Below are 24,972 nucleotides of genomic sequence, written 5' to 3'. Positions count from 1 at the left end.
AATTACAAGAATAAACCTGTGTCCTTTCGCAGAAGGTTCTAGAGGTCCTACCAAGTCTACCCCAATCCTCTCAAAGGGAACTGACACCAAGGGTAGAGGAACCAAAGGGGCTGTTTTTTTTTTCCCTTCGGACTAGTTAGCTGGCACTCCGGACATGCCGCACATAACTTAGCAATATCACTATGCATCCCTGGCCAATAGAATCTGGACGAAACACGGTCCAATGTTTTATCCCTGCCCAGGTGACCACCCCAAGGGACAGTAGGGGCTAGAGTGAACACAGATTTAACAAATGCATTGGGAACCAAGGGGGTGACCTCCCCTTTTTGTGTCTGCCTATTCACCCTATACAGGATATCATTTCATAATTCAAAATGGGGGAATACTTTCACCCCCTGTGTATTTAAAATCTGCTCATCAATTTTTACCACCTTGTCATACTGTCTAGCAAGGACTGGGTCTTCCCTTTGCCTCTGGTGAAAGTCAGGGAGGTATAGGTCTGGTAAATCTCCAGGGCCCATATCCCCCTCCCTCTGGCCATCCCCAGCCATCACTTGAAACCTCTGGCTACTAGAATGGTCACCTTGAGACCCAGATTTCTGCAACCAGTCCTGTTTGTCGGAGCGTCTTTGCTTCTGGTCTTTGGAACACGGTGTCTACTGGGAAAAGGTCTGCCGAGAAGGGGAACAGTTTGCCAGGGTTCTCCTGAGCCACAGAATAAGGCTCCTCATGGGAGACTGGGGCCATTAGGTTCGAAAAAAAAGGCCAGTCCCGGCCGAGCACAACAGGGGCAGGGAGCCAAGGAGCGACTCCTACTTCGAGGTAGGCCTCCTGACCCTTTACCTGTAGCCGGATTTTGGCCGTCGGATACCGTCTTACATCGCCGTGTATAAATTCTATGCTCCATGGAGAGTCAAAAGAACACACGTTAGGCAGTAACAGTCCCTGGAAGACCAGAGTTTTCCCAGAGCCCGAATCTACAAGGTTGTGGATGTTTTTTCCCCCAACCTGGGCTGGAAGTAGCCAGGGCTTGTAGTTTTCACCCGTGAAGGCCGAGGCGACGGTCCTGCCGAATGAACAATCCATCCGTGGACAGTCCACATGCCGGTGGCCAAGTTCTCAGCAGGCAGAACATTAAGAGGGTTCCCTCGTAGGAGGGGGCCATGGATAGCGCTCTGCTGGACCGGATACTGGAGATCAGGCATCTGGTGGGTCCTGTGGGCGACATCCTCGGAAGCTCCTCTCATTTTGCGATGAGCCGACATCAAGAAGTAGATGAGGGTCTCGGTGGGGACCAGCATTTTGACTCCGCCCTTGCTGAACGATTGCTCCTTCCATTGGACTTGGCGGTAGCGCATGGACGGGCTGTAGGTTCCCCGTTGATCCGACCTCCCTCTTTGGGCGTCCGCAACTGCCGGTGGAGTCGGATCCGTCCGGTCCAGGACACTCGCCTGCTCCTCAGCCCCAAGGAAGTTCTCAACGAGTTGGACCGCCAAAGCTAGGGTTTCACCAGCGTGGCGTTTTACCCATGAGCGTGCGGAAGGGGATATTATCTGTAGGAATTGTTCTAAAACCACCTGCTCAAGAATTGCCTCCTTAGTGCACTTCTCGGGTTGTATCCAGCGCGTACACAAGTCCAAAAACCGCTGAGCGAGGACCCGGGGTCTCATCTTAGCGGTGTACTTCATGTTCTGGCACTGCTGCCGGTAAGTCTATTGGGTCAGACCTAGGCGATCCAGTATGGCAGCTTTTAATTGTCGGTAGTCCATTACCTGATCTGCTGGGAGACCCTGATATGAGGCCTGGGCTTCTCCTATGAGGAGCGGGGCCAAAGCAGTGGCCCAGCGATCTGCAGCCCAGCCCTGAGCTTCGGCAACCCTTTGAAATGTCAGTAAAAAAGCCTCTAGATCCTCGTTTGGAGCCATTTTCGTCAAGAGTACCGGGGGGTTTGTTTGCAGGTTCTGGACTGGAAGAACCCTGGAATGGGGTCAGCAGCTTGGCCATCCGCTCCTCCTGTGCTGCCTGCTGCTGGGCTAGGAGCTGGGTTTGCTACTGCAATAGTATTTCATCTTTCTCTGCTTGTAGCCAGGCCTGCTCCTGCATTAACTGTCCCTGCTGTCTGGTCTGCTAGCACAGAAACTCTTTTAAAAATTCTTCCATTTTTCTCATTCTTGTGTTTGTGTGGCCCTTTAACTGCAGGGGCCTTTCAAAATCCCACTTCGGACACCATATGTTGAAGGGTACATGCAACCACACACGCAGGTTCTTTGGATAAGGCTTATTTATTTGATCCTTAAAACATACAGCACACCAAAAACAAATAGCTTCTCATCAGCAAACAAAAGAAAATAGCTTCTTCTTCAGCAGACAAAACAGAATAGCTTCTTTTTAGCAGACAGAACAACATAGCATCTCTTTAGTATGCAGGAGACAGACAGTTCATCACCCATGTACTTTGACCCACAGACCTTACAGCAGTAATCTCTTCAGCACTTTCAGTCCTGTCTCCTCACCAGCTCTCCTGCATGTGTGTACAGCCTGGGGTTTTAACACCTTGATTATGCATCTGGGGTCAGACTAATTAAGCAGCCCTTCTCAACTTAACCTCATCACTGCTGCACTGCAAGCCTAAACATAGGTTTTCCAGGCATATGGCTTGTGATGTTCATTCACCCTGTCACACAGATTTAGGAAAGACTAGAGTGATTCTGACAGCAGCGTTTAGTATAGATTGTAGGGGAGACAGGTGAGAGGCAGGGAGGCTGGACAGCAGGAGGTTGCAGTAATCGAGACAGGAGAGAATGAGGGCCTGAGTCAGTGTTTTAGCAGACGAGTAACAGAGGAAAGGGCGTATCTTTGTGATATTGCGGAGGAAAAAGCGACAAGTTTTAGAAACGTTTTGAATGTGAGAGGAGAATGTGAGAGGAATCGAGTGTGACACCTAGGCAGCGTGCTTGGGCTACTGGGTGAATGATCCTATTTCCAACAGTAATGTTGAAGGAGGTAGTAGGGCCAGGTTTGGGAGGAAGTATAAGGAGCTCTGTTTTTGCCATGTCAAGTTTCAGTTGGTGGGTGGCCATCCAGGATGATATTCCAGAGAAACATTCAGAAACTTTGGTCTGTATAGCAGATGTAAGTTCAGGGGTTGAAAGGTAAATGTGTGTGTCATCAGCATAGAGGTGATATTTAAACCCAAAATATGTGATTAGGTCACCTAGCGAGAGTGTGTAAAGAGAGAAGAGAAGGGGTCCCAGGACAGAGCCCTGGGGTACCCCCACAGAGAGATCAATAGAGGAGGAGGAGGTGTTAGCAAAAGAGACACTGAAAGTATGATGGGAGAGGTAAGAGGAGATCCAGGATAGAGCTTTGTTCCGAATACCAAGAGTATGGAGAATGTGGAGGAGAAGAGGGTGGTCCATGGTGTCAAATGCTGCAGAGAGGTCGAGTAATATGAGCAGAGTGTAATGACCTCTGTCTTTGGCAACATGGAGGTCGTCGGTTATTTTAGTGAGGGCTGTTTCAGTAGAGTGAGGAGTGCGGAAGCCAGATTGTAGAGTGTCAAGAAGAGTATAGGTGTTGAGAAAGTGTAGCAATCGAGAGAATACAAGACGTTCAAGGAGTTTGGAGGCAAAAGGCAGGAGGGAGACAGGTCGATAGTTAGAAGGACAGGTAGTGTCAAGCTTGCTGTTTTTAAGCAATGGTATCACGGTGGCATGTTTGAAGGAGGATGGAAAAGTACCAGAGTAGAGGGAAGAGTTAAAGATCTGTGTGAGCATAGGGATTATAGAAGGAGCAAGAGGTTTTAGGAGATGGGAAGGAATGGGATCAAGAGGGCAGGTGGTAGAGGGAGAAAAGGAGATCAGCAGTGACACATCCTCCTCCGAGATAGCAGAAAAAGAGTCCAGAAAGCCAGGAGGAGAGTTAGGAAGCAGTGTGGGATGGGAGGAGGCAACAGATGGGATGTTCTGACGTATGGATTCCACCTTTTCCTTAAAAAAGTCAGCAAAGTCCTGAGGTGAGGTGGAGGAAGAAGAGGAGGCAGCCGAGGGTGGTCTGAGTAGAGAGTCAAAGACAGAAAAGAGTCGACATGGGTTAGACTTGTGCATGTTGATTAGTGATGAAAAGTAGGTTTGTTTAGCCTGAGAGAGGGCAGAGTTGAAACAGGACAGCATAAATTTGTAGTGAAGGAAGTCTGCGAGAGTATGAGATTTCCTCCAGAGGAGTTTAGAGGAGCGAGTGGAGGAACACAGCATGCGTGTGTTGGAATTTAGCCAGGGTCTGGGGTTAGAAGGGCGAGGACGGCAGAGAGAAAGCGGGGCATGTAGGTCAAGAGAGGAGGATATGGCATGGTTGTAGTTCCTGACCAGGTTGTCAGGGTCTGAAGTAGAACTGAGAGAGGAGAGGGAGGAGCGTAAAGTGGAATCAAAAGCTGGTAGGTTAATAGAGCACAGATTTCTGCAAAAATGAGGGCGAGATGGAGATGGAGAGGGGAAGAAGCGTGGTAGAGAAAATGAGATGAGGTGATGGTCAGAGAGAGGAAAAGGAGAAATGGAGAAATCGGTAAGAGAAAAGTTTTTAGTGAAAACCAGGTCTAGGTAGTGGCAGTCTTTGTGGGTGCTAGCTTCAGTCCACTGTTGCAGGCCAAAAGAAGAGGTTAGAGAGAGAAAGCGGGAGGCCCAAGGAAGAGAGGGGTCATCAATGTGGCAATTGAAGTCCCCAAAGAGAAGAACAGGGGAGTCTGAGGAGAGAAAGAGAGCCAGTATTCAAAGTGAGAGAGAAACGCAGAGGGGGGATGAGTAGAGGTAGGTGGGCGATAGATGACCGCCACGTGGACTGGGAGAGGCGAGAAGATCTGGACTGTGTGAACCTCAAAGGAGGAAAAGCAAGAGATGGAGGAATAGGAAGAGTTCGGTAACGGCATAGAGAGCAGGAGCCCCACGCCTCCACCCCTGCCATCAGTGCGAGGAGTGTGGGAGAAGGAAAGGCCACCATAGGAGAGGGCAGCTTCCAGAGCAGTGTCAGACTGAGTGAGCCAGGTCTCAGTTATAGCAAATAGGAGCAGAGAGTGACAGAGAAAGAAGTCATGCACAGAGAGGAACTTGTTAGAGAGGGAGCGAAGATTCCAAAGGGCACAGGAGAAAGGGAGGGTGGCAGGGGATGGGTATGAGGTTGGAGGTGTTAACACCAGAAGGAGTAGAAGTTGCATGTGGGAGGCGAAGACGAGAGCATGTAGAAATAAGGCAGGGACCAGGATTGGGATATATATCCCCAGAAGCAAGGAGGTGAAGCATGGAAAGAAAGAGAATGTGTGAGGATGATTTGTAGCGGTGTGTTTTAGTGTAGGTGTATAGCTGTGTTGTGACAGAGGGCGCAGGTAAGAAAGGAGTTCATGTGAACTGAGAAGTGGGGAAGAAAGGAGAGATGGAGATATATGAATAGAGTCAGAGACATAAGGAGACTGGTGGAAGGAAGTGCATAAATTGAAAATAAGTGAGGTTACAGCAAATATAAAAAGTAAAGGCGGCATCATGGCAATAGTTAAGTGTTGAGATGTGCAGTCTGGGAGATCAAATGCAGGAATCAGAAGCAGTAGGTGGTGTCCACTTTTCCACTTCTTTTTGAACTAACTTTTTAAACTTCATAACTACTTTAAACATTTCTACTTAAAAGCATTTCTGCTTAAGAGCATGGCTGCAGGCAGCAATGGCTGCTGTGTGTTTACTTATATACTTTTACAAAGTCACCTGGCTGGCCCAACCAACTTAATTAGCACATGTGAGGGACGTTAAAGCAAATGGTTTTTCTAAGATGGGTTTTGTCTTGTACATGGGTGAAAGCTGAATTAAATTAAGACAGCAGGGGATGATTTCAGGACAGACAGACAATTTGAAATATGTTTTTACCTAAATAGAACTAAATAGACAGCAGGGGAGGATTTTAGGACAGACAGACAATTTGAAATATGTTTTTACCTGAGGAAAGAGAAGAGATGAGATCAGTGATTCAATAGTTCCAACTTCCTTTTTAAACTTATAACTACTTTAAACATTTCTACTTAAAAGCATTTCTGCTTAAGAGCATGGCTGCAGGCAGCAAATGCCTTAAAATCATAAATTCCCAGTCCCAGATAGATTCCCCCAGTGTATTATAAGAAATTATCCTCAATCCTTGCCCCTTCACATACACTAAACTGTTTAATCTGTTTATAAACTAAGAGGAATGTCCAAATTCTATGAGCGGGGCACATATTACTGTTATACTTAAAGAAGTTAAATACACAATTAATTGTGCCAGCTATCAGCAAATTTCACTATGGAACACTGACCTTAAATTGTATGTGAAAATATTGGTCTATTGCCTCTTTTCATCCACCGTGATCAGGTTGGCTTTTACACAAATCAACAAAGAAGTGGAGAATGGTGCACCTAGTAGAATAGTGCTAATTAGTACTCTATTGCAATTCTAAATCATCAGTGAATGTGGTGAATTAATAAAGTGAATTAATAGTGTTATCAAGTGTTATACTCTTTGACAAAGTACCCTGTGTGGTACAAAACGCGTCAGAGTTTTTTTTGGAGAGCTGTGTGTTTTTGCCGATGTAATTAAACCTACCTTTTTGGAGATTGCATTGAGTGTTTTGCTACCAGGTTAGCAGTGCCCGCTTTTCATCCTCTTCTGCTTATAAATAATACACATGCACAAGTGGGTGATATAGAAATTCAAAACATGCAGCTCAAAAACCATTTATCCGAATTTGTTCCCAAATTCTTCAGAAATCACCACTCTACATGTTTCACATACACCTTCATCATGAGACACCTTCCTGATGAAGCTGTATGCGAAAAATGTAGAGTTGTGATTTCTGGAGACATTCATATAATGGCACTGGCTTTGAAGTTTGGCCAGTCACAGGACAAAGCTACCAAACAGGGTATATAATGAATAAAACATAAGCTCACACCCATATAATAGATCTGATGGGCAAGGATAGAGAAACATAATCCCTATGGGTAAGAGACTAAATCAAATGCCAAATAGCATACCCAGAGCAGATGATGTTAGAGTAGACAGAAGTCAAAAATCAGGTGTTAGGTTACAACAATAATAATCTGATAGCAGACACATAATGCTGTTTGTTATTTTAAATAACCCTCCCAGAAGAAGCCTCATGGAAAAACGGCCGTCGGAGTTCCTAGCTGAGACCACATCTCCATTATCCTCATCAGTCAACTGCCGTTCCACCGCTTCTCAACGGCTGACCTACAAACGTCACAGATGGATTTGGGCATTAACTGCTTTCTGCTTTATTTGCCTGCCACTAATTTTCTGCTGCTTACCGCTGCACCAAGACGTAACCCACAGACGTCATGAATGTAGGAGGCTCTTACCTACTACAGAACGGGGCATTGCAGGATTGGCATGCCCGCCTGACCGGGCAGCATTGCCTCTACTCCTGCCACACATTGGGCTGTATTCTACATCCTTGACGGAGGAAACTTTCTAACCAATGAGTATTATTTTATTCACTGCTGACTAAACCAGAACTGTATACATTGCAACCACTCTCGCACTGTCAACATAAACAGTGTTACGTGCCTGCTATCAGATTATTATTATTGTTGTAAACTGACACCTGATTTGGACTTCTGTCTACTCTAACATCAGTCTCTGCTCTGGGTATGCTATTTGGCATTTGATTTAGTCTCTTACCCATGGGGATTATGTTTCTCTACCCTTGCCCATCCGATCTATTATATGGGTGTGAGCTTATGATTTGTTTCATCATATACCCTGTTAGGTAGCTTTGTTCTGTGACTAGTTGGTCAATTCAACATCATAGGGGAAAAATTATGTCCCCCAGTTGGTATCAGCTTTTACTATGTTCTACTTTTTGATCCAGTGCGCATTCAATGTATTCTGTCACGTTTGGTAAATAAATTCACATTATTTATAAGTCATGCAGAGTTACTAGTATTTAGGAGTATAGTGGTTCTCGTTTTTTACTTATATTTTAACTGTTTTTTGTCTCTTCTGTGTTACTAATAAAATCCATCTTATTTTGCTTTAACCTGAGTGCTTGGTATAGGACCTCTTTTTTCTCTTTTGTGTTTACACATTATTTTGGTCCTTTAGCACCACCAGAGGTTATATTTACTGATTTACTGTATACCTTATTACTGGTTTTCTGTTTAATTTTAAGATTTGAATCAGTGATTTGATTGCAGCTATATCCATTAGTCTGTTACATATATACATCTATACATACACACACACACACACACACACACACACACACACACACACACACACACACACACACACACACACACACACACACACACACACACACACACACACACACACACACACACACACGCACGCACACTTCTCTTATTTGTCTGTCACAGGCACTAACCACCTTCTCCTACAGGGTATATCATTTGTACAAATGTTTCATACCTATTTGCTAATTGCAGAATTGGCAAGGAGCTCGGAAACTAAAAGAAAGGGACAGACATCTCAAAAAAAAAGGAAAACTTGCAACAAAATTGCAAAGTGGTTCAAATTCACACATTTTTCCAAACAGCCTAAGCTATATTCTTTTTGTTTTTTTTCCTTGTCACCACTTTGGGAAATAGAACTCCAAATGTATTTGTCATTAGCTTTACAGAATTTTAAAGTGGTTTGCTTCTTAAGGTACCACTGAGAATATCTGTTTCGTCTAGTTCAGCAGTGCCGGCACCTCTCCTTTGTTGTGCTGTTTAGAAACTTATGTGAGATTTATACTGCCTATTGTCCTTGTACTGAACATAAGTGTTTATCTCTGTAACATTTTAATATCTATTTTCATGATGTGCTAACCAGAAAGTATCTCGACCTTTTAGCACTCGGAAAAAAAATTGCCAGGTGGCATCATGTTTTTCTCCAGTATTTACATCATCAACTGTTTTTCTTACCTATACGCTAGTTTAATCAAGCCATTTATTCTGCAGATATTTAATTAAGAAATCAATTGTAGAACAATGGTACAATGTGAAGAGCTCTTCAGTATCCAGTGATTTGAATAATTAGCAAAGTTCTAACCACATACAACACTAATATTTTGATGTGTGTAACCTCTTTCTATTCAGTTACAAGAATGAGCCTTGCCCACAAAAATAAATATTCAGATAACTTCACACTAAGGGTCCTCACCTCACCTCCGGTGGTGCCACCTAAGGCTTCAACACCTCCATCTCTAGCCCCCTGTGAATCACATTCCAGCCCCACAGCACTATGCAGGGGTTCCAGCTGCATGTCGTGGTATCCGGAAACAGTGTGCCATACATTTTGAGTTACAGCCATCGATGTTCTCTACCAAAGTGACATACATGATATCACACTTTAGGGATAGTGTCTCCCCCTTGGTGAATGACTCCCTGCTCTTCATTCAGGCCTTCAAAAAGGTCTGTTGCCCCGGGGTGTAACTCGTCCACATTATCATCTCTGCAACGAACAGAGTCTCAGCGAGCAGCTCAAGGATGAGATGGTAAGCTGGGAGAATCCCAAGGATCTGGATAAGCTGATTGCATTTTGCATCCGCATGGATCTTAGGATTTAAAAAAGTGACAAATAGAGAGAATCTGAGCACAGGAGGTCTCCAACTCTAAACAATCATTGCTCCCTCATCATCCACAGCCTGACCTCCCTGACACACTGTAATTCATACAAATTGAAGCTACTAGACTATCGCAACAGGAGGGGATCCGAAGACACTCTTTCGGTCTATGTCTCTAATGCAAGTTAAAGGATTTCTATCTCCGTACCTCCCCTTAACTGTCCAGGGAATTTAAAAGGCGCAGTGAGGATTGAGGAACACTTTCTAGGTGTTTCAGCAATTCCTCTTCCCTTACTGCTTATATGATAAATTCTCTCATAGGGCCACGATTCTATCAGTACTCAGACGTTATTTGACTCTAGAGCAGCTGGCGACTTTATGGATCACGCCTTTGTGCAGTTCCACACCATTCCGCTTCTACACAGCAAAGATCCACTGACAATTGAGGCCATGGCGGGAGACCTCTGGGCCCAGGGACCATCTCCTAGGAAACGTTTCCCTTATGTGTCTCAGTGGGCACTTCCCACCATGAATTAAGTTGCTTTCAAATCATAGCTTCTCCCTTGGCCACGGTATACTTAGGCCTTACTTGACTGCAACAACACTATCCATGGATTGATTTAAATAAGGACAAGTAACGTATGGATCCAGGCCCGTCAAACTGTGCCTCCAGAACAACTCTCTCGGGGGCGATACACTCTTCTTTGATGCTATTACCCCTATCCTGGCTGAGATATATCTAGAGTTCCAAAATCTTCGACAAAAGACAAGCTGAAGATTTTAAGCCTTACGTTTGTGGCATAAACTTTATTCCAGGCTCCACTCCTCCCTGTGGTCACATGTATCCCCTCTGCCAATCGGAAACTAAGGCTATGAAGGAATATATCCTGGAGAACCATGTTTCCTTTTTGATGAATCCTTGAGAATCTGCATTGACTACAGGGGCCTGAATAAAATCACCCTCAAGAAGTGCTACCTTCTTCCCCTGATTCTCGAGTTGTTTAATCGACTTATAGGAGCTACATTGTATACTCGATTGCCGGGGAGCCTACAAGCATATTGGCATACGGGAGAGCAATGAATGGAGGTCAGCTTTTCAAATCAGGCATAGTGTTACGCCGGTGCTGCCCGCAGACCAGACCCGTCCCCTGTGCTGAGGTGGGACGTAGGAATACACGCACCCACAGCAAAGGGAGCGCATCCGGAGTGTGGTATTAGTGTTGCAAGGTATAGTAATGAAGACAATACCTGCCGGTACCGGTAGTAGAGGAGGAGTAGTTATTGCCGTTGCCAGGATCAGGGATAGGAGAGTTGCGGATGAGCGAAGGTATAAGCCGTGTTACAGGGATGCCAGAAGTTACGAAGTCCAAGTAGAGCCGAAGTCGAGAGCCAGAGGGGGTAGTCGTCCAATCCGCGTCTATACCTGAGGAGTCACTGAGAGAGTAGTCAAATGCTTCCATACAGAGACTATGTCGAGCGACGAGTGATGGAAAGCACAGGCATAATAAAGCTGGGCAGGCCAATGGGAAAAGGGGGCAGGCCTGGAGGACTGCAAGGAGTCTTCCCTGATAGGAGGGAGGTGTTACAGCCCAGCTGAGTGTAATCCTTGATTTGCATGGAACTGTGTGATGCTTGGGGGCGACGCCTCACTGCAGGAGCAGTGGTTAAAAGTGCTCTGTTAGGCGTGTGCTCTATATGCTGGGAATGCATGCACATAACGTCTGGGGCTGGCGTGCGTGTAGGTTTGCGTGCAGGAGAGCATGGGCGCGCCTGGCGCTGAGCAGAGGAATCGCCGAGGGGAGTGATCCCGCGACGGCGGCAGGGGCGAGGAGCCGTGGAGGCCGGTAAGGCAGGATTGTTTTGTGTGTCCAGGGCTCCCTGCGGAGAGGGAGTGCTCCGTGTGGGAAGCGTGGAGAATACCGATTCCTGACACATAGGCAGCATGTAGCTGATCATGGCTTTTGGAATATGTAATGCCCCAGTAGTTTTTGAGTTTTTAATCAATGTGGTATTTCATTTTTTTTCATCAATTACATTTTTCAGGATCTCATTAATCTCTTCGTAATTGTATATTTGGACAACATCCTCATTTTCTCTAAATCCATTGATTAACATAAACTTTGGTCAGGCAGGTCCTATCGAGATTTAGGCAATATAATCTCTTCACAAAGTTAGAAAAATGTATATTTGAGCAATGGAGCATTTCCTTTTTGGGATTTATCATCTCCTCTGATGGCTTTGAGATGGACCCTAAAAAGGTCTCTGCTATCCTAGACTGGCCTATTCCCACTGCCTTCAACCCATCAGTGTGCCTTCTAGTCAAAAAAGTGATGGCCTCGGAAGAATGGCAACACCTATTTGAGGGCACAACATCTCCGGTCACGATACTCTCGGATCATAAAAATGTGGAATACAAATGAACCCCGTTATAATGCGGTCCTCGGGGTCCACCCGATATGACGGCGTTATAACCGGGATCATGAAAAGGAAACTTTATTTGTTTATCCAAACATACATATAGTATACTCCTATTATATGTTGTCTCACATCTTTCCACTGATGCATGTAGCATCTATATTTGTATAAATATTGTGTTCCATTGGTTAACATATGTTTACCAATGGAACACAGTAATATGTACATTATCTTATCTTGTTACAGCACTGAGTTCCCAGTTAATCACTTGAAAAAAAACAGATAGAATACATTTTGAGGCTTCTTGCATGTATCACAATTCCATTGTCAGAGCACTGCTGATAATATTAAATACAGTACATCCTTTGCCTTGTTAGGCTGCTCATTCAGGAGTCTCAGGTCAGATAGATATTGTTCCAACTCTCCTTGATCTATCAGTCCTGTTGGTTGGCAGGGAACATTTAACTTTCAACTTGTGTTGACTTACAATGTATGTTTTGTTGCCTGCCTAAGCTGAAGAGTATCTTCATTTAATTTCTCTATTGTCAAGGTTTATGTCATCTAACTGTTTCCAAGCTGAGCGATTCCTGGCATTTCTCTTTCTTTCTTACCTTTGTCTACTGTTCCCTAGATTTGAATGAAACCTTACAAGATTATTTTTTAAAACTTTAATGTCATGATCCCAAAATGTCCAAATTACCTGTAAAATATTTTTATTGAAACAATTTATTTTCCCTAACAAAATGCTAAATTATTTAAACAGCATCCATGACAATTTTGCATATTTGTTTTGACTGATATCACTAAGATAATAAACAGTTGCCAGAAAATCTCCTTTAAAATATATTCTCAAATAGTTTGTCTTTATATATGTTTTTTTTTAATCAGTAAAATGTGTTGCAAATCCTAATTTTTTTTTTTTTTTTTACATTTTACATTGTTAAAGTCAAACTTCAACTGTTAAAATCCAAAGTGTTTTCTAATGTTTGTATCGTTATGATAAATTATTTGGGTTATGACTATGATGCCAGCTATTTTGATTTAACAAGGGAAAAGGCAGAGAAAGAGCGCCCAGAATCCTATATTCAGAGTGCTAACATTTTACAGATGACAGATATATTCAAACAGATAAAAAACACGCATAAAAACCACAGTATAAAAAGCATAGAACTGAATAGTATATCTGCTTGTAATCATATACCTAACACACAAGTGTATTGCGTAGGATTCAGACAAAATCCAATAGAATCAGATATTAGAGCAGATGATACCAAACATTGTATATCTGATACTACCACTATAATTACTGGAATAGATGTTGTAAGAGGTAATGCATGCCTATTTATCAAGGACAGGTGATATTCAGTATGTATGATGTGGGTGATCAAACCACACTACCAGAATGAAGATTAATAAGATGCAGTTAGATTTATTTAGCAGTATTACGCAAGGAAACTGCAGATGAAAGGCTGCCTGTCCACAGGCCAGACCGCGGAGTCCCCAAGGCAACGTGACTGCAACATTTAAATGTGCAAGAGATACCGGCACCCCATCCGGGGGCCTGTAACTTGGGAAGCATGGGGTCCCCAGAGCTGACATTAATGTGGTTCAGCTCGGAGACCCCTGATTCAATACTATATAATTAAAATAATAATTTAATGTAGCTTCATTACCTTAGTGGCTAGCCGCTAAACCAAAAACACTAGCCAATACACATATTGATTGCCACTAGGGTCACCTATGCCCTAAACATATGCTCTCAATGGGGGGCACAGATAGTCACATTGGCAATAAATGGGTACCCTACTACCCACACCTTCTACCCCCAACAGCCAACATCCCCACCACACACAGTAATGCTTTTGTCCATTCAAAAATAATCAGCAACCTTATAGTAAATACAAGTTGTACTTACCCTTGCCAGGATGAAGGCTGTCCTCATATTCATCTTCGTCCCTGTCTTCATTGGTAGCAACAATAAAATATCAAATAATAGCTTTAATACCTTAGCGGTTGTAATTGCTCTGGTAATAAAGGAGCTGCTATCCATCCGGGAAACCTAACCACCCTGCATAGGGAAACTGCCCGCATCCACCACCCTCTCTTCCCCCATCACCACATACACATATGGGCAAAGTCCTATTAGTCAAATATAGCCATTAGCACTTTCCCTATTTGTGTTGAAAAAACCCCACACATAATTAAATAAAATTGATTTTTTAATACATTAAAATAAACAGTAGGCAATAAACCCATTGATTGTTACTGTGGTTATCTATGCATTCAAAGGGGGCACATATAACCACATTGGCAATGAATGGATAACATAAATAACAACATAAAAAAAAAAATATTACAATAAAACCAAACATTAGCCAAGAAAGCATTAATTGTCATTGTGGTCAGATACGCCCTCAATGGGACACTGATAACCACATTGCCAATCAATTGGCATCCAAAAAACCCACAATTATATCAAATACAATGCAAGTGTTTCTTACCCTTGCCGGGATGAAGACTTTCATCCTCTTCATCCAACTGTGGCACCAACAACTCTACCCACAAAGCAATGATCCTCATCTTGAAGAACAGCAGGTTGCACAGAAGTCCATAATCCTCATTTCCTTGAAGAGGACTCCCCGGTGAATAGATCTTCTTTCTCGTGATGTCACGAACAAGGAAGCGACCACCAGGTGAACTGCCGGCGTTCCCCAGCACTCCACAAGCTATCGAGGAGGCAAAACAGGCACATAAACAGCGTGGACTGAGACTAAGGACACTGAAAATCCCCAAAGACACTTGTACAATGAATTTAGGTTTTACAAAATGTGAGTGTAATTGCTTCGTATTCACTACACTATAAACTACACTATAAAAGTTACATTCTAAACACTGGATTTTTCTCTTTATCTCCTGCCTCATGAGAATTTGAGGTAAGATACCTGTCTGTTCCATTGGGAAAAAAAGGAAATGGAGCAACAGAGTTTTATGGGTCTGTTGAAAAATTACACTTAATTTATATAACAATAATAGCAAGCACGATTTGATTAAGCACATTTATAAATATTCCACAAGAACTTAGGGTAATAACACCTTTGTGAAATCCAGTGTGGAATGGAACGGGGACAACTCACTGGTACAGTATTCCTAGATTTTGCAAAGGCTTTTGATGCTGTTGATCATGCTATCCTGCTTAACAAACTCCAGAGATCTGGAGTAGGGAAGCATGCTTTAAACTGGTTTCTGTCCTACCTATCAGGTAGATCCCAACATGTGTCCATCTCAGGCTCTAACTCCAACCCCCTGTATATGACCTGTGGTGTCCCACAAGGCTCTGTTCTGGGGCCCCTACTGTTCTCAGTGTTCATCAATGATCTTCCCACAGCTTGTAAGGAAGCCTCAAGACACATGTATGCAGGTGACACAATCCTATATGAACGCCACAGCCTCTCTGACCTTCAACACATACTTCAGTTTGACTTTTTGAGACTCGAAAACTGGATTTCCCACACCAAACTGTTTTTAAACACTGACAAGACTGTAACAATGGTATTATGGACCAAAACTAAATTTTTAAAGCTTCCAGCGACTGAGATCCAGATTTGAACCAACACTAACACCCCCATAACCCCTGTCACTAGTTTTAAATACCTGGGCATATGGTTTGACTCCCACTTAACATTCGGGATGCACATTGATACCCTGACAACCAAGACCTATGCCAAACTAGGGGTACTTTACAGGAACAAATCCTCCCTAAGTCTCCTGTTTAATTATAATGGTTCGGATTTAATTGGTTGCAATTCTTCGCATATCCGCCAGGTGGCAGATATTCATGAATTGTAATGAATTCTAATGTGTACATGGAATGAAGGTAGTGCACGCACTCAAAAAAAAAGTGTGAAGGTGGGGTACTTAACCGCCGGTGCGCTGGTTCTGGGGAGCTCCTGATGTCCCAAATACTGTAGATCCAGTGAAGAAGAAGAATCAGGCACACGGTCTTAATCATCAAATGAAAAGGGGTTTAATGTGCCAAGGAATCCAACACATAGCACATATGAATTTGGACATGGTTTGCACTCCTTCACCATCACAAATGCGTTGGGGTTTATATATGTTATACATACAGCTGCGGCTGCCTTTATCCTAATGCGGCCGGATCCGTGGCGCTCTGATAACCGCGGCTAGATGCAGTATATTTTCTTTTTTTCCGTAGCGCTTTCCGGTATGTTAGCGCTCGGATTTTTAGCCCTGTCTGCTATACTGCAATACAGTCTAAAAACACAGGTGGGCGTTGGCGAGCTGTTGTCTTAAAAGTCTAATAAGTCTAATGCATGTCTAATGTATTATGTCTGTGTGTGCGCGCACAGTATTTGTAAAATGGAGGATTTACAGTATACAGTATTACAAAAATATAGCGTTGCGTCTTCTTAGAATATAAAATGATCACATTTCTATACAGTACTGTATGTACTGTACTACAATATTTTGCAATCAGTACTTTTATTTTTACTTGTTTTCATACTCTTTTTATATTATGTGTGTACCGTACAGTACTGTATGTCTCATTTGAACATTGTTGAAATGCATAGCCGTGTTACAGTATCACATTTTGGCGCATACTGCGCTCTCCCTCTCGCCCCCGCACACACACAAGGCTAAAGTACTATTTCAACTTCTTATCTACAGTACAGAACACCTCTCCCAGCCGATGGCTTTCTGAAAGCTTCAATGGGTGGCTTTCTGGCTTCAATCATCCCGAATCTGTCATCACATTCCTACGTGTATAACGTACAGAGCCTGGTGTCACATTTCAGCACCTGCGTGTAATACTCTTTGGGAAGGGACCTGCAGTAGTTGATGATTGATGCGCATGCGTGTATAACTTCACAATCATGTGGAAGTTCACGTCTAGAAAAAAAAATATTTCTTTCTTTTGTTGTTTTTGTTTCGTTTCCAGACATGGGTGCCTGCACAAAAATTCTTGTTATTTTGATATTCTATCGGTACTGTAGCTTTTTAATGTGACACTCGTCATTCACATGCATTATGTGATTTTTATTGATTTGGGGGTGTGGGGATCAAAACATTATGATGACCTGTTGAAAATATGTCTTTGAACTACAGTACAGCTAATCCTTCATGCAGATTTACCCCTCCCCTTGCAGACTCACACAATGCTCAAGGATTTCAACTTCTTATCGACACCTCTCGAAAACCATTCATTTTCAAAAGCTTGGATTTGTGCTTTTAATCGTCCCGAGCCGAGCTTGGTGTCACATCTCTGCGGTGCTGGCGCTGGCGCATTGCTTGTCTGGGACTGACGATTCTTAGTTGGTTTTACCATGATCTTTCGCCTTTTGAACTCTCCATGATCAAAGATACTGGAAACTTCAGGGGCAACACACCAATACCCTCCTCCTGTAACTCCAGGTGCAGGAACAATACGAAAAAAACGTGGATTGATACATAACTTTTTCCTTATCGCACGCTTCCACCCCAGAGCATCTGGTGAAAATTTGTAAAAGTCATAATTTTCGATAAAATATTGATCAATTTGACCAACTGTGGCCATCTTATCATCTGCTGAACTAATTGCTGACCATATTAAATAAGCGTACGCTATGTTGGGCTTTTTGAACACGGACTGCAGTGGTATACTCATCACTGGACCTCTCTGGACAATGGAATAGAACACCAGACACTTTGCATTTAGTTTTTAATATGAAACGCCTAAATAGATACAATGTTGTACAACTTCTTCAGTACCAAGGTCAATTCACAAAGGACCACTGTGGTATTTTTTAAACACCTGCAAGTCGACACATTACTGAAGCGCATGCGCATTACAATTCATGAATATCTGCCACCTGGCGGATACGCGAAGAATTGCAACCAATTAAATCCGAAACAGTCTCATTAAACAGATCAAGCGCGGGTGATGCCGGCATGATTGCGACATGAATACGGCACAAACGCCGCACGAACACGGCGAAGCGCGTGGCATTTGGAAAAAGTCACCGGAAAATATCGGTGAAGTGTTAGAATAAAAGGGGCTGCGGCTGTACTATGGTTTGATAAAGATTCATAAAGGCGGTTTCAGGTCTTGTTTAATGGAGAATTGCCTCATCTTATTGCCCTCTAGAGGGTAAATCCTCAGAGGTCCGGTAAATGTTTTATCGTGACTTTACCACCATTTAACGTATCGATAGTCATACCGTCATAGCCACAAAGGGGATAAATGTTACATTGACCTCGCGTTAACCAGATAAATATTTCATTGCTACATTTTTATAGACATCAGGCTTACTCATATGCAAATCATATGTTTATGAGTCATTAAGCTAACATTGCATATCCTCACATATACTCACATCCAGGCCATGATTATCATAATGTTATTTCTGGGAATAACCTACAAGAAAAAGGGAAGGTCGAAATTGGTACCCAAATAATTGTACTGAGTGTAGTACTTAACGTTTTTGTTGTATGTTTCATACAAAGATTAAGAATCTCACAGCAATGTTGAGGCATTTACTGTGAGACGGCCCCAGCAGGCCTGACAAACATATCCTACCTTCACATTAATCACTAAAAAGCATAGTTTAGTTTATTACAAGAACTTCATGACACAAATTATCAGATGCATCTCTTTAAGTATTTCATATATTTATATGATCCATAATATATATATATATATATATATATATATATATATATATATATATAGTGTTCGACAAACCTATACATTTGCATGCCCCGGGCGAGTGGATTTAACATCGTGGCGAGCTCCTTTTAGCCGAAGCAGCACACGTGGGGTACTAGGTGGCGAGTAGATTTTTTTGTTCGCAAGTAGATTTTTTGGTGATTTGTCGACCACTATATATATATATATATATATCACAACAGAAAGAAAAAACGGCGCCAACCTAAACCATTATATGAATAGCCACATCAACATGAAGAAAAAAACCTATACTGTACAAAAATGGGGAAAGATAGTATACATGCACAATAAAAAAATATATAAAAAAATAAAAATAAAATTATCAGATGTAAAGTCCTGAAAAATATATATATAAAAAATGTATACAAATCCTAAAAAATGCTCCAATTGCTATCCAAAAGAGTATCTGCAGCCCGAATGAAGGGAACACCACATCCTTGAAGTTATCTACTGTATAGAAACACAGAAAAAACAGGCGCACTCATAGCGTAAAAAGGTATAACAATATTTATGGAGTAAAGGATTTAAAATGCACACTCACAAACATAGCTTAATAAAAAGCAATTTTGAGTATAACTCAGCCCGCCCGACACAGGAACCCGGTACCAGATGACCTCAGTGTCCGGTGTAGATTCACTGCAGCAGCCTCTATGGATGCCTCCGCAGCCCGGAGAACACGAGGGACGCCACCTTCCTCTCAATCCGGCGTCACACAGTGAGTTCTCAGTTCCAAGTATCGCGAGAACTCAGTGACATCAGTGGATATAGCCGGAACAAGTTCACATACGTGTATTCAGTGGACGGCTGAGATAAATGTTTCCAAAGAAACAACAAATGCTATAGCTGGCTTGTGAGTGAATAATTATTAAAAATGGAACAATACACCTCCACCAAACACTCTCTACGCGTTTCGTCTCAAAAGAGACTTCATCAGGAGAAAACAGTACAGGTAAGGAACATAGTATTTATAGTTAGATGAACCAATCAGAACATATAAGACTACTAATTGCTAATCAGACACACATGGTCACCCATTCCATACATCCAGATACAATGGTATTTTTAGATCTTGAGCTGTTCATTGACAAGTTGGACATGAGGATACATAGTAAAACACACTTCAAACTTGTCTCCACCAATGGGTACCTGCAGTACGGTAGCAACCACTATAAAAAGTGGCTTAATAACATTCCAAGAAGCCAATTCTTTAGGATCCGCCGGAATTGTTCTTTGAACTCGGATTTCTGGGCCCAAGGAGAGACTCTAAAGAATAAGTTTCTACAAAAGGGCTATGACAGAACGGTGGTGCAGAGGGCATTTGATGATGCTAAATCAACTGATAGGAGTGCCCTACTTGAGAGGTCCAGGACCAGATCTGATCTTGCTGGCCTTGATTCAGCGTTGGACAGATCAAGCGGGAATCCTTCACATTCATTTCCTAAATTTATCACAAAATATAACAAATTGGCCTACCAGGTTAAACATATTATCAATAGACAGTGGAGCATTATTTTGAATGATCCTATTCTAGGCCCTAAGGTGCCACCACGAGCTCCAATTGTCTTTAAAAAAGCAAGGTGTCTGAAGACCATGATTGCCCCAAGTAGACTTAAGCCTATTATTGATCTACAATCTACAACATTCACCAAGACTCCTACAAGGGGAAATTTCCCCTGTGGCAGGAGTAGATGTATTACTTGTGGGCATATAAGTAAGATTCAATCTTTCAAATCTTTTGCTAATGGTTCTGTACATGAGATAAAACATTATATAAATTGTTTGAGTACCTATATTATCTATCTCATTACCTGTCGTTGCGGTCTACAATATGTGGGCCGCACGTCAAGGACTGTTAGTACCAGATTTCTCGAGCATCGTAGAAATGTGAAACATGGTCTTCAGTCACACTGCTTATCACGGCATTTTGATAGTATACACAATAAGGATCCCTGCTCTCTGTCCATCATTGGTATCGAGGCCATTTCACCTTCCCTTTCGGATGGTGATAGGTTCAAGATATTATGTGTCAGGGAGACCTACTGGATATATGTACTTGGTACGTTGTGTCCAGGGGGTCTCAATGATACAATAGACATCAGTACAGTAGTCTAAATGACACCCATCCTGCCTGTTGCTTTCACGGAGGTCCGGGTTGAGCGAGGTACCTCGCTCCCTCCGTGGTGGCACGTGCATTACCACACTGTTTCAGATGTTGTGTTTGATTGTCCCTTTATGACAGTGGTTTAGATATGCAACTAATAACAAAACAAACAAATTTTATATATGGCTGTACCAGCTTTGCTTGCGTGACCACCATTGATCCAAAATCCTTCTCCATGCTATTGTTCCAATATTTGGTTTCACTCTATTTTATTCCCCCCCCCCATCCCCCCTTTTTCCCCTTTTTTTTCCCTCCCCCCTCTTGTACTCTGATCTCTCTGAATCTTTTAGTCATTATCTCTTTATATGTACTATCCAGTGGAGATTTATTGACCCCAATTATGTGGAGTTTTGATATTTCTCTACTAACATCTGTTTATTACATTAGTACAATACTAAGCCAATGATGCTATAATATATTATTATGCTATTTTAGATCTTGCTTTAGTACTTATATGCATTTTAATTTATTTGTTAAATCGTATGTTATTATTTGTATCTGCCTATTTGGTCACTTTCTCTAGTACTATTGGTCTATCTGGCCCGTATGTGTTTTGGAACATATGGGGGTTAATTTGATCATGGTATTGACCATGTGTGTCTGATTAGCAATTAGTAGTCTTCTATGTTCTGATTGGTTCATCTAATTATAAATACTATGTGCCTCACCTGTACTGTCTCCTGATGAAGTCTCTTTTGAGACGAAACGCGTAGAGAGTGTTTGGTGGAGGTGTATTGTTCCATTTTTAATAATTATTCACTCACAAGCCAGCTATAGCATTTGTTGTTTCTTTGGAAACATTTATCTCAGCCGTCCACTGAATACACGTATGTGAACTTGTTCCGGCTATATCCACTGACGTCACTGAGTTCTCGCGATACCTGGAGCTGAGAACTCACTGTGTGACGCCGGATTGAGAGGAAGGTGGCGTCCCTCGTGTTCTCCGGGCTGCGGAGGCATCCATAGAGGCTGCTGCAGTGAATCTACACCGGACACTGAAGTCATCTGGTACCGGGTTCCTGTGTCGGCTGGCTGAGTTATACTCAAAATTGCTTTTTATTAAGCTATGTTTGTGAGTGTGCATTTTAAATCCTTTACTCCATAAATATTGATATACCTTTTTACGCTATGAGTGCGCCTGTTTTTTCTGTGATACATATACATATATATATATATATATATATATATATATATATATATATATACATACATGTGTGTGTGTGTGTGTGTGTGTGTGTGTGTGTGTGTGTGTGTGTGTGTGTGTGTGTGTGTGTGTGTGTGTGTGTATATATATATATAATAGAGGAAAAAAGCACCCAATCCTAGTGCATTACTGTGCAAAAAGTTATTTAATTCCCAATAAAAGGCTCATAAAATGAACTCACAAACATAAAGGATAAAAAAGCATATTATGAGTTAATACTCATGCTCCAACGGATCTGGAAGCGCCGCTGCTCTGCTACTCTGCTACTCTGCTCCGTGACTCCACCGCATCCGGTATAGCCCTCGTGTATCTCTGCCAGCAGGAACGCATGACGTCAGGCTCACCACAGTATCCTTTCCCAGGGAACACACCTCCAGATGGTCTAGGTTCCCACCGGGGACACTGTGTGTGGCGGAACAGACAGATGACACCCCTTTACTGTCCTTTATTATATATATATATATATATATATATATATATATATATATATATATATATATATATATATATATATATATATATATTACAGTGTTCGACAAACCTTGCACGCCCCGGGCGAGTGGATTTAACATCGTGGTGAGCTCCTATTGGCCCAAGCAGCACACATGTGTTACTAGGTGGCGAGTAGATTTTTTTGTTGGGCGAGTAGATTTTTTGGTGATTTGTCGACCACTATGGAGTCATCCTGCGACGGGACCTGTGGAGGAGGGGTACCTTCACACCGCATCAGCTGCAAGAGGGAAGAGTTGATCTATCCCAAGATCCGGTTAGGAAGCAAGAGCGCGGTTTGAATATATATATATATATATATATATATATATATATATATATATATATATATATATATATATATATATATATATATATATATATATATATATACACATATATACAGTAGCGGCCGGGCTGAATCTAATGCGGCTGCCCCCGCAGTTTAAAAATAGCGCGGGCGGCGCGCGGCTGTCTTCGGCCGAAAACCGGATGGTTTTCCCGCGCCTCGGGCGCTTTCAATAGTAAGCGCCATTAGCGCTTATCTATTGAAGCGGCCGCCGCGCAGTAAACTCCGTTTTTAAACGGAGAACAGACCCGCGGCTAGCCCGCTATGCTCCCGGCAAGCTCTAGAATGAGCTTAGCCGGGACAGTATATAAGTCCTTGCTTCAGTACGAAACGCGTCAGAGTGTACTTACGCTCTGCTGATGTCATATTTTTGATCCAATAAAGCCTTTTATTTTTACTGCGCTTGGTTGATCTATGGAGAGCTGTGACCACCGAGTTACCCCATCCCTTTCTGTACACTAATCACGGGCAGGAGCACGCTATCACAACAAGCAGCCTGGAACAAACGCCGCCTGCAGCAACACCCGGCCGTCTGCACTTCTCACTGTGAGTACTTGCCAGCTGATCAATACATCATGGGACACGGGGTGTAGGTGAGGCTAGCATCTACTGGTTTCTGTGACTTACTCTGTGGCACATCACTGACGTGCCTCTTTGTACTTCTACCAGTTTATGCGTTATAGCCCCACATCCTGAGTTAGTTCGGTTATATATGGAGGATTAACAGTTTATCAAGCTATTATATCCATGACACTGTTGTTCTTATCTCTGTGCTCCATAGACTAAAAGTTTACCTGCTTAGCTTGCAGCATCAGGCATTCGGGATTCATTCCCTGTTTTTTCTTTCTAGATTAAAAACTGAGTGAATGACCATGTGAATGCTGGATAATAGATGCTCGACACCCACAAAATACAAGAACAACTAGTAAATCCTTTGACTACCAGATATAAACTTTGTTGACCATTTAACCTGTGCAAATCAGGGTTAGTAGGGGCCAGAGATCTATTACTGTCATGTGCTCAGGCGTGAGGCTGGATATGTTAACACCAAAGATGTAAGTATAATGACAAGAGGGAACAGCAAACAGAGAGTGTGAAGGGACCACAATAACAGCTGGGGCTCAGGCGCACGTACCTTACCCCTGTCAGCTCATCCGTCTTGAATCCTGTCTCTCATAGGTTCCAGTTCCCACAGCTTGCGTCCAGCAGGGGAAATATGCAGATAGAAAGTACTGTATCTGGCGCCACAGCAATCCGTCAAGTAGGGGCCCTCTATTCTCAGATGAGAAAAAACGAAGACAAAATGAAAACCTATATGTGTATTGTGGGCAAAAAGGACAATGAGTCTGCTCCAAAGTACGTAGAAGTGGACCTTCGGGCATTAGTTCCGGAGGAATCAATACTCCAAATCCAGAACAGATGGTGGGTCCAAGAGCACTCTTTGTTACTTGTTCTTTTAGTGGGATTGCTCAATCAGTAACTTTGGAAATACAATACTGGTCGATTTAAAAGAATCAGTAAACAATATGGATTTTCAGTATGCGAGAATTCACTGCATACCCATGGAACTAAAAGAAAACTCGTAGCCCATCAGATCTGTAGATGGATCAATGTCAGCGGCCATCACAAACAAAACCATTATGCTACGCATGAAGACACAGGACCACTCGAAGTACATTTATTTTGATTTTATAGACATACCACATTTCAAAGTAATCCTGGGCATTCCTTGGCTAACTATGCACAACTCAGCTTTTGATTGGCATGCTCAGAAAGTATCCTTCCCGTCAGGCCTTTGTCAAGAAAAATGTCTCCAGGGATCATCAAGTTTGATGCCTAATAGGGATACTTTGAGTACACCTTTGGAACAGTTTGCTGCTAATTCTAACCAGGAGGTACCAGAAGAGTATCAAGACTTCAGGGATGTTTTAATCCAGTGAATGTCAAAGTTCCCCCCCCCCGCATCAGTCCTATAATTGGTCTATTAACCTAATTACTGGAAAGGACAAACTTCATGGAATTATTGTCT

This window comes from Ascaphus truei, chromosome 4, assembly GCF_040206685.1.
Source record: "Ascaphus truei isolate aAscTru1 chromosome 4, aAscTru1.hap1, whole genome shotgun sequence".
Classification (NCBI taxonomy): Eukaryota; Metazoa; Chordata; class Amphibia; order Anura; family Ascaphidae; genus Ascaphus; species Ascaphus truei.
Note: the sequence above shows the minus strand (reverse complement) of the source record.